The sequence below is a fragment of the Chinchilla lanigera genome, unplaced genomic scaffold (assembly GCF_000276665.1).
Source record: "Chinchilla lanigera isolate Chin_1 unplaced genomic scaffold, ChiLan1.0 scaffold00030, whole genome shotgun sequence".
Classification (NCBI taxonomy): domain Eukaryota; kingdom Metazoa; phylum Chordata; class Mammalia; order Rodentia; family Chinchillidae; genus Chinchilla; species Chinchilla lanigera.
The window spans coordinates 9117504-9130485 of NW_004955431.1; the positions used below are offsets into that span (position 1 = coordinate 9117504).

A 12982-nucleotide genomic window follows, 5' to 3' on the forward strand; every position below is an offset into this window, starting at 1 on the left:
GTCGGGGGCCGGCCGAGACTGGGCGACGCCGGCTTTGTGAGCGCGGGCGCGAGGTGTGCGCGGTGGGTGCTCGCCCGCGCGTCCTCGCCCCGCCGTTCCTTCCCCTCCCGCCCGGCACTGTGGGAAGTTGAAGTGACAGTTTGGAAACGCGCCCGTTGATGTATTTGTGGGCTGGAGTCGCTGCTCCGGCAAATGATGCGGCTCTAGCGTTGCAACAAAAGTGTGTGTGAGTGCTTCATCCCGTCATGCAGTCGCGCGCGCACCCACGAGGACACCGAAGTGCTCTCGGTGGGTTCGTTTTACAAGCAGCGTTTCAGTGGCTTCCTAGATTTCGCAGGTGATCTTCTGGAAATGCGGTTTAGCAAAATAATGGGGGATGACTAGAAAGTCGTAAGATTTTGAATAATGCTACCGCGTGGGCAATAACGTACCTTTTGCATCATCTGGGTGAATGAAATGTGAGTATTTCAGGCATGTCTTCTGCCCTCGGGCGCCTGTGGGTGTGAGGGAATGCCACTGGGTGTTTACAGTTAAAAAATAGTGGTCTATATTTAAAAAGGAAGTAAAAAAAGAAAAAAGTACGACCCAAACATTCTGTACTTGAAATAGACAAGGATTCAAGGAACGACTGGCCCCATGCTTGCAGGAGACGTGAATATGATTTTGGACCACTTTATGGTTATCGGGAGCGTGGCAGATAAAAAACCGATGTGGTAGTTTATGAATAAGGAGCATGTTAAATATTGACAAGGTGACAGAGGTTTGAAATAATGTATGGGGAAAGTAACTTTTTGTGGTGGTAATCGGCTCCAGTGGTGGCCGGAGGACTGTCACTAGACAGCTTTCGGCCTCAGTCTGCTCTGACGCCACTAGCTCTACTTTTCTGCCTGACTAGCCAGCTTTGTTGGAGCTGTTTTGTGCTGGAGCTCTGTGGTTTCAAGCTATGCTGAAGAGAAAGCCAACATACTCTAGATCAGGGCACTCATTTTTATCAGTACTATACGTTGTTTACTAAAAATCAAAAGACCAAGTTTAGGTTAACCCACTTACGGCACCTTCGGTTCACGAACTCCTTTGCCGATTCGGGTTGCAAAACAAGTTGGACAAGAACTGAGTCATATTCAGGGGTCAGGGTCAATGTTGACCTCATGGGGAAGTTTCACTTTGTCCTCATCCGGTTCAGTTTGGGGCCAGAATCGTGGAGAGGATTGAGTTCGTGAACCGAAGCACCACTTATCCTTCTAACACCTTTGATAGTAGTCTTTTAAAAGTCAACGTAAGCTATTTGGGTTTTTCCTTTAGATTTTTTTTTTTCACTCTCACTTATATATCCCTCGATAATGAGTAATCAGAAGGTATAGACAGGTATTAACTGCTGCATCTCTGACTACCTAAGACATGAAAGAACGGTTTTGTTTTTTGACGAAACATTACTAAGGACAACTGTAAATAGTAAACAACTCCAAAATTTGTTTATGTTTTCTAATGTGGCCAGTTGGAGGAGAACAAATTAAGAAATTCATCAAATTCGTCAAATTCTATTTCAGTGTGCAAATAGCTTAATTTCGATTAGGGAGAGTGGAATGTGCTTTGCAAAATTGGAGAGATGGTGCTTAGTGAGTGGTCGCTCTACATTAAGGCAATCGATTAGTGTATATGTGACTTTTTTTTTTTGGTACCAGGAATCAAACTCAGGGCCTCACACCTGCCAGGCAGGCGCTGTGCTGCTGAGCTATATCCCCGGCCCCTGACTTTTTTATGTAATAAGCAAAATAGCTGTTTCATATGTTCAGCTTTAATATGTTGTAACTACTGTGATACTTATCCCCAGGATATGCTCTGATTTAAGGGAAAGTAAAAATGGTGACAAATAAGTGCTTTGGGTTTTTATTTTGAAAACTATACCACATTCAGTTTTGAGGGTTTTCTTTCTTTTGCAGTACTGGGGCTGGAGCCCAGGGATGCTCTACCACCGAGCTGTATTTCCTAGCCCTTCCTATTTTTTTATTTTGAAACAGGGTCTCGCTAAGTTGCCCAGGCTGAGCTCAAGCTTTCCATCCTTCTGCCTCTGCCCTCAGAGTGCTAAATTTTAAAGTTTTAATGAAACTTAACGCAGACTATGTGTTTATTGTGTTGAACATTTGGAGAGGAATTCAGAACTAGGGATGTGTTCAGAATAAAACAGTAAATCCAACAGCACATCAGCAGCGTGAATCTCCTCAAATTGTTGTAATTTTAGGTTGTTGGATTTATATTTTCTAGGTTACTGTTGCTAGTGAGTTGGAAAGTTATTCTTTAAAAGGGACAGTAATTTCCTAAGTACTTACTGTAGTAGTGTTTTGTGTTATTGCAGTGAATATCTATGGTAAGAATAGGGACATAGCAAAAAGTAAATAAATACTCCCTACAATAAACTAAGCTTTTAAAGTAAACATTTCTGTAAATTGTGTCTTTTAGGAAGCTTGTGTCAGCTGAAGTTCTTAAGATTTTGAGATACTTGTTAGCATAAAAAGTCATCACACTGCTGAAAGCAGGGTGCTCCTCTTGCTTGATGCACCCTGCCCCTTCCTCCCCAAACCGTGCGGTGCGCCAGTATTCGCGTTTGTCTCACACTCTTCTCCTTTGGCGTCAGCCCTGGGCTGACCCGGAAGCACTTTTCCAGACTCATCTGAAAGTCGGACAGTGAATTATCCAGCATACCCTGGCTGTCCTCTTCTGTGTGCCTTTACGCAAGGTGAGACTGAGCTCCTTTTCCTGCCCACAAGGGTCTCAGATTCATCAGCAGCTTCCCGGGCTTGGAGGGTGGTGGTGCTGCCTTCACGGAATTTTCTGTGATGACCCCGGTGCCGGGCGTGTCTGCTTTGAGCTCCTCTGGCTCTTCGTGTTTCTCATTCTCGGCACGTTTTGTCTTGTATTAAGTTACTCATATACTAATTTATTTCTTCCCCTCAGACAATCTTTACAAGATCCTTGCAGGAAGGGGCTGTGTTTCATGTGCTTTTTCATTCCCTTAACTTTGACCACAGTGCCCTGTGTAGTAGTCAGTCAATAAATATTAATTAAATGACTAATCTTTTCATTGAACCTGTGGTCCCTTTGGAAATAAAATCTATAAAAGCATTTCACCCATAGAAGGTCCATCTTTCAAGAAGCCGGTGTTGAATGGGAGCTGAGGACTTGTCAAAAGCCTCTGAAATCCCCCAGTCCAGTTGGGCCTCCTCCAGAATATTGTGGCTGAGCATTACAGTCAGGAAAGCTTCTATGATACTCTTATTGCATTAGCAATTTTCCATATCAGATTCACTACATACACAATGGAACCCATTTAGAAAAAAAAAAACAAAACACCCAGATTTTAATGTGATATGGCTACCACAATGAAACTTTAATGTGATTCCACAGAAAATGGCTAACACGATATGCGACTCCTGCCTCCCCCCTCAACAGCCACATCAAAATTGATACTGTTTTTAGTGTATGTGTTTCAGATCATGCTCATAAAAGAAAAAAGCAGGCTGCTTCTGAGACAGCTTCCGCTTGTTCAGCTTGGGTGCGTAAAGGGTCTCATTATCAGGAGTGTCAGAGAACTGAATCTTCCTCGTCCTTTGTGCCCTGCGTATTATATCAGACAACAGTGCAAAATCCTATCTTAAAATACATCATGTTCTGCTCAATGATTCAGTATTAATAGAGTCACTGTACAGTAATGTAAGAAGTAAAATCTGTTCAAAAGAGCATGCCTGGATAATGTATTCAGTTGAATAGTTTTAATTGGTAAATTCTAATCCACTGAAAACCAATTTCCAAGAATCACAGAGTCTACATTATAAAATATAAATTCAATTTGGTTTAAAATGAAATGCAGAAGTATTAAGAAATAGATTATAAATGTATGTACACAGGAACATAGCACTTTAGAAGTCATAAAAATGAAAAGATTATGGTACTTGCCCCGTACCCCCCAGCCCATTTTTACTTTAAAGAAAAAAAAATAAACATAAAGGAGACTGTCATAGGTCATTTTTTCCCTGTAATAGCCATTTCAGTTTCCTTTTTAAATACTAAATGTCAACCCCTCTCCCATTAGCTGTCACTGATGGGATTACCTTTATGTGAACTACCCCTTAATATTTTATATCTGACCACTTCTTTTTTTTCTTTCTCCAATTCAAGTTTGAAGGACTATAAGTAGGCAGTATGTAGCCCTCCCTCATGAAATGGTTTAGTGCTGTGACACTGAGAAGCAATCTTCAGTGGGATTTCCAGGGATGACCATTCATTTCCTTTTCTCAGTATTTTGCCAATGGACACAGTACACGCATGCTCCTGAGGCTGCTCAGAAGTGTTGGTGGCATCTAGAATTCTCACTTGGTGTGGCGTTAAGGCTTGCATCTGACGTGACCCCCGGAACGTTTTTTGTGTTGAGGGCTTGGTCCCCGATGCCACAGCCCTCACAGGTGGGGCTCCGGGGAAGTGATCACAGCATGCATCACGGAGGATGCATTGCTTACCCCACCCGTGGAATAACCCACTGGTGACTTCTCAGCTGCAGGGGCTGGTAGGAAGTGGGGACCAGTTGGAGTGGGTCATTTGATTGTGACCTTGGAGATTAAATCGTGCCCCCGACCTCTTCCTTCCTCCTTGGCTCTCTCTCTCTGCTTCTGACTACCATGAGTACAGCAGCTTGCTACGCCATACCTTCTCCACCGTGACGGGCCGCCTCACCACAGGCCCGCAGCGATGGCGCCAGTGACCGTGGACCGAACCCATGAGCCAGAACAAAGCTCTTCTCCATTAAGTTGATTTGTGGCTGGAACTGTGTCACCACCATGGAAAGCTGACCAACTCAGATGACAGTTTAGAGAAGGTTCACAGTGGCAGTATGGGAGGGAGCGGCAGCTTCAACTTGATCCTGGGCTCGGATCTCTAAAGCTCACTTTTTGTTTTCCAACCTGCTTTACTTCGTGAAATAGCTTCTTGTACACAGTCTAAGGTTTTTCATTTTAAATGTCTTAAATTGTTTAGAAGCCTGTGTTTGCTTTTTTGTGTGTGTGTGTTTTGATTTGTTTTTACAAAATGCAGTGATTGTGCCATGGTTAGTGTAGCCCTTGAAGGATTTTGTCCTGAGTCCTTGTGGGATATGGAGAGTGTGGAGCAGATCTTTCATTACTGGACATTGAACCTGACCTTCGCCCTGGGCTTCTCTCCTCTCTCCTTTATTGCTGAATTTTTCAAGCTGGGCTTGAACTTGCTGTCTTCCTGCCTCAGCCTCCCAGAATGCTAGGATTACAGGCGTGCACCACCATGCTTCCCTACTGCTTTCTGAACTTTTTTTGTAATTAACTTTAACTGACTTGATAGTACCCTGTTTCAAAAAATAATTATAAACCGAAAAGGGTTTGAAGATTCCGTTGGTTTTCCACCTTATAGTAGAATATTTTCTCCCATTACTCATACTTAATTATAAATCCATGAATTCATCTTAATTTTTTTCTATGATGAAAATCACATGAAGGAGAGTTGGTTTGACGGGAGGAGTTGAGTGGACATGTGGGTGATTTTAAAACTTGGGTATCAACCTAGTTGTGAAGGTTGAAGGCACCACAGCATGCAGAGGGGAATGTTGTGGAAAATAGATTGGCCGATGCCACTGGTGAGCACACACATTTGGCCCGATGTTACCAGTATTAAAGGCCACCTGCATGGGCTGGTGGGGGGTTTGCTGTGGGCTGGCCAGGGAATCCCATCAGTGCTTGTAACTTGTTTACATGGGAAAACAAATTCCGATTTCTGAATGCTACAGGGAAATGAAGAACAACTTGTTCATAAAGTGAGACCATTAGTGATTCATGGAGGGACTGACTATTGTTAACGAGGGACTGTTAAAAACCAAAAATAGTAGTAATGAATGTGGCAAGTGATAAGTGCTCTAAGCTAAAAGATTTTAGGCCTCTTGTAGTTTTCTTTCTCCTGCTGCATTTTTATCATGCTTGTTTGGTTTTCTGATGGCAACAGAATGTCATTTTCAGGAACAGGAGTTGGATCAGATGTTTGCCAAATACAAACCTTTGTGTATATAAACGCTTCCCCTACAGCTTGCTGACTAATTACATGTTTGCACAAAGCAGTCACTGGGTGCTGGCTGTGTTTGCAAACACTAACAAGTTGGTACCTAGATATTATTTCAGAGGAGGGGCACCCCCTTTGTCTTCTGTTGTCATTGTATATAAATTATTTTCAAGACATTCTAAACATACTTTTTAAAAAATATTGTTTTGATTTTATTGGGGGGGTTCAAACTGTTGCTATGTTTGGGTGTAGCAATTGCTTTAGAACACGAGACGTGTAAGTTGATGAGACTATAGGTTATTCATTCAACTTTTATTTACTCTGTGTCTGTTGTATCTAAATTGCTGTGAGGCCCCCACACAGGCCCTGGGGACCACACAGTGAAACCAAATTAACAAAACAAAAATAAAATCCTTGTCTCCAGGACTTCATACCCCTGAGAGTGAGAAAGCCAAGGAAAGCCGATATCAAAATGTTTCCCAAGTAGTAAGATTCTTTAGCAACCTCCCTTATTATAACCTACTTGGATTTATTTCTCTGTTTTTCCTGATTGGAATTCCAGTTTTTGTGTGTGTAAACTTTGAGCCACTCTGGACAAGGATAATGAGAATGATCGATCCCATTTGAGGTCTGGGAATACAAATAGAGACAGAACAGAAGACACAGGAGTAATAAAGATTCTTGCAATAGGTGCTGTGAGAATGTGGTGGATGCTGAGGCTGCCCCTCAGCTGCAGGGATGCTCGGCTCCCTACATCCCCTGTTTTTCCTAGTGACCCTCTACTGGCTCAAGAGTGAGCTTGAACCCTTAAACATCCCCCAACCGTTTCAGCGGCCTGGGGCTGTGGCGGCTCCCCTATCTCCTGGAACAGACTGTAGGTAAAGAAGAACTAGTCATTGTTAACCAGTGGCCAAGGTGGGGGCGGAAAGAAAAAGAACTGTCAGGGTTTGAAGAGGAGCATCGGGATGCGAGGGCGATCTGGCTGCGACTGTCACCCCATTGGTCGCCAGGGTTGTAGAGGAGCGTACTGTGGCGGTGACAAGGCTGTGTGGAGGAGAGAGAAGACATCACCGTGTGCGTCCCCCTAACGGTCACACTAGCACATAGCGGAGCAGATGCCATGGTAGTTGACATACCATCCTCGCAGCTTTGTGGGTGTCTAACAGTTACAAGTCTGAGCTTTCCTAAACAGCAATCCACAACACAGCTTATTAGTGATTCTTTTCTATCAGCTTGAAAACTCTACCCCTCAGGCGGCCTATGGTCAGAACACTCTAGGCCCTCAAGCACACATAGCTATGAAACTTTTTAAATGGGCCACTCAACATTAAAAACAAACAAACAAACAAACTTTAAAATATTGATAGCCACTTAACTCTATCCCGGTATTTGCATTCAAATTGCTGTTCTGTGTAACATCACTTTTTCTTCAGTTTTTATTTTATTATATGTGTGCAGTACATCAGGGTCACATTCCTTGTGGGGAGTTGTTACGCGTAAGTAACACGTTCTGATTTTTGTCATTCCCTTATCCCTTCTTCCCTCCTTCTTCTCTATCTCTTGATCCTCTTCCTTCCTGAGAATGATCTATCTCCCCAGTTATTATCTTTTATTTTGCTCTTTACTTTCACTCTGGATTTCTCATATAAGAGAAACAATGTGATATAAGTATAGAAATAGAAAAGCTGCCTGTCTGATTTGTTTCACTCAACATTATGGTCTCAAGGTGCATCCATTTTCCTGCAGATAACTCAAGTTCATCTTTCTTTATGGTGGAATAGTACTCCATGCATGTAAATACGTTTTCTTTATCCACTCATCTGCTGATGACTCAGCCAAGATTTAGCCATTATAAATTGTGCTACTATAAACATGGGAATGCAAGTATCACTGTAAGATAAAGTCTTTATCTCTTTCAAGAAGATACCTAAAAGAGAAATAACTGGGTCAAGAGGAATTTCTAGCTTTTTGAGGGATCTCCACACTGATTTTCATAGTGGTTATACTAGTTTATGTTCCCACTAACAATGGAGAAGGGTTCCTTTTTCCCCACAGCCTCTCCAGCATTTGTTATTGTTTGATTTCTTGGTGATAGCATTCTTTCTGGAGGAGGACGGACTCTCGGTGTTGTTTTAATTTTCATTCTTCTGTGCCCAGAGATGAACATTTTTTTTTCATTTTTCTATTAGATCTAATGCCAGTACCTCAAACCCTGTAATGAAATTGAAAGGGAAGGAGTACTCCCAGAGTCCTTCTGGAAGCACATGCTCCTCTGATCCCAAAACCAGATAAAAAACAAAACAAAACAGCTACAGGCCAGTCTCTTTAATGAACACAAACACAAAAGTTGATGACAGATCCTGGCAAACCGAATGCAGCAAATCACCGCTTTAAGCAAACAGACTATTGAATGTCCAGGATGTAGGGAGCGCGTTATATAATTTTGTCTTTCAAAGCAGTTTATTGTATCACCTCAACACAATGAGTTTTAGGGCAGAACGTAGACTGATTGCAAAAGGCATAATAGTAAAATGGTTGACGTTATTGATAAAACTGGGTTTCACCTTCATCCACTCAACATTTAATAATTTCCCCAGCATGCCAGATCTGGTGCCCTACGTGGTACAGATCATGATGTGCCATGGGCTGTGGTCTTTAGAAGCTCAACATCTCGGGGGAAAACCTCTAACAGATGCAGGGAGGAGAGTGTGACAATGGCATTAGGAAGTTGTGTACTTGCTGCAGTGAAAGCCCACGGGCCAGAGGACAGCTATTTGCCTTTGCTATCTAGGGACCACCAGAGATTTCCAGGAAGTTGCTTCCAACTTTTTCCTGAAGGCAGAGCAGAATATAACTGCACAGAGGAAGACGTGACTGCGAATGTAGGTGGGGGAAGCTACATTGTGAAGAGTCTTGTTTGAGATCGATTTTGCAAACGTCAGCACACACTGCTTCCACCCCACGGTGTGTGCTTTAAAAAAAATGTAAAACATACAAGTATGTGCTCATAGTTGAAGTTTGGAAGAAGCACAAATGTGGCATCTGTAATTCCAACTCACAAAAGTAATGCCTGTCCCATTCTGATGCAGGTCCTAGCAAGGTGACCTCTTGGAGTGTGGCCGGGATCCTGTCTAGACCTGGAATGAACTCCTATGGGAGCCTGGACAAGAGGATGCTTTCTGGGGGTGGCTGGAGAAGTAGGGGGCAGTCACGTGCATCTGAACAACCTTTCTGGGGATGCCAGGCGTGGGACATGCTTAAGACATATGTGGCAGAGCCATCGGTGGGATTGGCGGCCTATTGGATGTGGGGTTGAAGGAAAGAAAGCAATACAGTTCATATGAGAGTGACTCAAGTCAAGGTTTCATACCTTCTAGCTTGGGCAGTGGTTAGAGAACGGTGTGGCTGACAGCTTGGGTGTCCCTTTGCAGTGATTGCATTCACCAGAAGCATCTCCTTGTCCCAGTTTGATGCTCAAATTTGCAGTAGTCTTCGAAGTCCCACAAGCACCTTTTTTTTCTTTTCTTTTTTTTTTGACCAGGAATCGAACTCGGGACCTTGCCCTGGCCCTTAATTGGTTTCTTGGTTTTTGTTGTTTTTTTTTCCCCGGTACCGAGAATCAAACTCACAAACTCACGCTTGCCAGGCAGGCGCTGTGCCGCTGAGCTAAATCTCCAGCCCCTCTCCTTTTAAACTGAGTAAAAAAATTGCAATAACTCTATGAACTTTTTTCTCGTTCATCTCTGATCTATTACTGAGTTGGTTTTCTTCCTTTCTTTGAGATCTTCTTATTCCTCCAGTGAGGTAGGTGAGGAAAACAAGTACTACTTGTTAATAATGAAAAATAATGTTAAAGTGGTTCACATCTTTAAAATGCCTTCACAAACCTCCTGTCAGTACCTCTGAACAAAAGGTAGAAATTATTGTTTCCATTTTACAGAAGAGGAAACTGCATCAAACTAATTAATTACTTGAATATCACAGTTCGTGGTGGAGCTTGCGTGCAAACTCAAATCTTCTTTTCCAAATCCTATGTTTTACTTATTACATCGTGTTGCCTCTTGTTCCTGGTAATGCTAGCTAAATTGTGGGCCCTTCCAAACCTGGATTAAAAACACCACACTTACAGGGTGCAGCGTACAGTGTTTCCAAGAAAGAATATAGATTGGAAGGCCGTAAGCTTCGGGCCGTAAAGCCATAAGTCAGCACCACACGGTAGTGTTAACCTTCTCTTGTGAGTTGGTTCCCATTAAAATGTTCCACTGTGCTCTTAATGTCGAGAATACTACATGGAAAAATGTAGCATTCTAAGTCTACCTTAAAGTGACCCAAAGTATTAGATATGTCTGTTCGATTGCCTCTGCTGCTTTAATGCCTATTTTTACCTCCCTCTCACTCTGCATTGGTATGAATAAAATAGTGAACAGGCAATAGAAGATGTCTTTCAAAGAAATGTGTGTGTGAAGCAATAAAAACTTTATCTAGTTTCTTTATTTTAAAAAATAATTTTAGGGTTGGGATGTAGCTCAGTGGTAGAGAGCTTGCCTAACATGAGCAAGACCCTGAATGTGATGAACAAAACTATGAGGTAGATATGTAAATATATAAGTAAATGAATAATTTAAAATTTCCATGGAAATTTAAAAAATGGTATCTAATCATCATTAATATTCTAACTGAAAAATCAAACTGCGTGATGAGAGAAGTGTATCTCAGAGTTGTGTGGGAAACTTAAATCAAGGCTTCCCAAATGGCTTCTCAAGTCTCGAAGACACACTGGGCTTAGTATTTCATATCATAACCAAGGGTGTTCATATGAACAAGATAAGTCACTTTCAGTCAGGATCTTTAGTTGTATGTGAAATGCAGTATTAAGCTATTGTTGGAGAGTGTCTAATTGTAAAGTAAGAGTTAAGCATACCTTACTGGTCCCTCATGAAATTTATTTGTTTTCTTTTTTTTTTTTTTTCTGGTACCAGGAATCAAACTAAGGACCTCACGCTTGCCAGGCAGGCGCTGTGCCACTGAGCTAAATCCCCAGCCCCCTATTTATTTGTTTTCATTTCCTTTTTATTATTCTGGTTCTATAAGCTTTAACTGAGTGAGGCTTAAGCAATCCTGTGTTACTTCATCTGGGCCACGGTGTACCCAAATCCAGGAGTGATGGTAAAAAGTATATTTAAAAAGCGAACTTCAAATATTCTTCAAATATTTTCATGTGGCAGCTTGGTTCCGTTATCTTATTTCAGGAGAGATCATAACATCACTTTTGTGAAAGAATGAATTTCAAATTGTGTCGGTCTTCTGAATGATTTCACATCATAAAGATTCTAAGTTATTACAAGTTTTAACACAACTTTAAATATCAGATGTGTTAGTAGTATATAAAAAGAAACCTATATTTCTGCATTCTTTCAGAATACTCATACTTGTTGAATCTAGAAATACTTGTTGAATTCAATTATTTACTTTGACTAACAAAGTTTTCTGGTGTCCATTGTAAGACTTATTCTGAAAAAAGAAAGCTGAATAATACTGATTAATGGCATATAAAATTGCTGCTGGTTGGTTTTGGTAGAAAAATAGATCTCCTTCTAAAAACATCATCTCTCTAGGGATTGCTCTATGCTCTTTCCCTTTTCTCAGTGTTGAAGTAAATGTTATTTTTAAAACAATGCTTCCCTCTTCCCCCAAACCATGGCATCAGAGAAAATTGATGGGTGAGCCTGAATTGGCATTCGGTGGAGGAAGGGTCTGCAAGGCAGGCAGAGAGCCAGGGAACTCAGAGAGCTGCGGCTCTTCTCCGAGTTCGGGCTGCTGGAAGGGGCTTAGCCTGTGTGACCGGGCCTCGGGGAGTGTGATGATTTCCCAGCAGTTCACTTTATCAGGGATTCCAATTTCAGCATCCCAGTGGCACAGGTTTTCCATCTGAAAATTAGATTTTAGTTGTAGAAAACCTCTCTTTTTTGCAGAGGGAGATTTCACTTGTAAGAGCCCTTGAAGAGTGATGAAATATGTTATGACATCTGGGGGAGAGTTTTTTCTTTATCATGATAAAATATCCGTAAAGTTTATCGTTTAAGCCATTCTAAGTATACAGCTCAATGACACTGAGCATGTTCATGTTGTCCAATCACCACCACAATCCATTTTCAGAACTTTTTTATTTTGTCAGACTGAAACTTTGTGCCCATTGAACGATAGTGCTCATTTACTACCCTGCTTCAGCCCCTGGCAACCTCTGTTCCTCTTCTGTCTTTTTGAATTTCTAGATGTTTCATATCTGCAGAATCATGTCTTATTTGCCTTTTTATGTCTGGTTTCTTTTACTGAATGCAATGGTTTCAAGTTAATCTGTTTTGTAGCACGTGTCAAACTGTCTTCCCTTGCAGCTGAATAATAGTCCACTGTATGTATATAACACAGTTTGTTCATCCACTCATCTGCTGATGGACTTTCAGGTTGCTTTCGTCTTTTGGCTATTGTGAATAATACTGCAGTGAACATTTGGTACCTGTTTTCGGTTGTTCTGTGTTTATACGTAGGAGTGCAATTGCTGGGTCATATTATTACTCTATGTCTAACTTTTTGAGGAGTTATCGAACTGTTTTCCACAGTAGCCAAATCGTTTTACATTCCCACCAACAAAAGTTCTAATATTTCCCCATGATTGTGAGCACTTGTTATTTTCTGTTTTGTTCATGTAAGTTGTCCCAGTGAGTTTGTGGTGACATCTCATTATAATTTTGATTTGCGTTTCTCTAGTGACTAATGATGTTGAGTGTTATTTCCATATGTTTCTTGGGCATTTGTGTATCTTCTTTTTTTTTTTTTTTTGGTTTTTCTCCGGTACCGGGAACCGAACTCACGACCTTGCGCTTGCCAGGCAGGCGCTTTTGCTGCTGAGCTAAAT

General features: G+C 41.7%; 1 protein-coding gene across 2 annotated transcripts in view; it reads left to right on the top strand.

Annotated features, from left to right (window-relative positions):
• The first annotated feature begins 112 nt into the window (after positions 1–112).
• Positions 113–12982, top strand: part of Smad9 (SMAD family member 9) — a 67305-nt gene continuing 54435 nt past the window's right edge. Inside the window, exon 1 of one of the 2 annotated variants that reach the window (XM_013515879.1) lies at positions 113–288. The gene's annotated coding sequence lies outside the window, so the exon portion shown is untranslated. The remainder of the gene's footprint in view (positions 289–12982) is intronic. The other variant, XM_005387676.2, reaches the window with a different exon arrangement.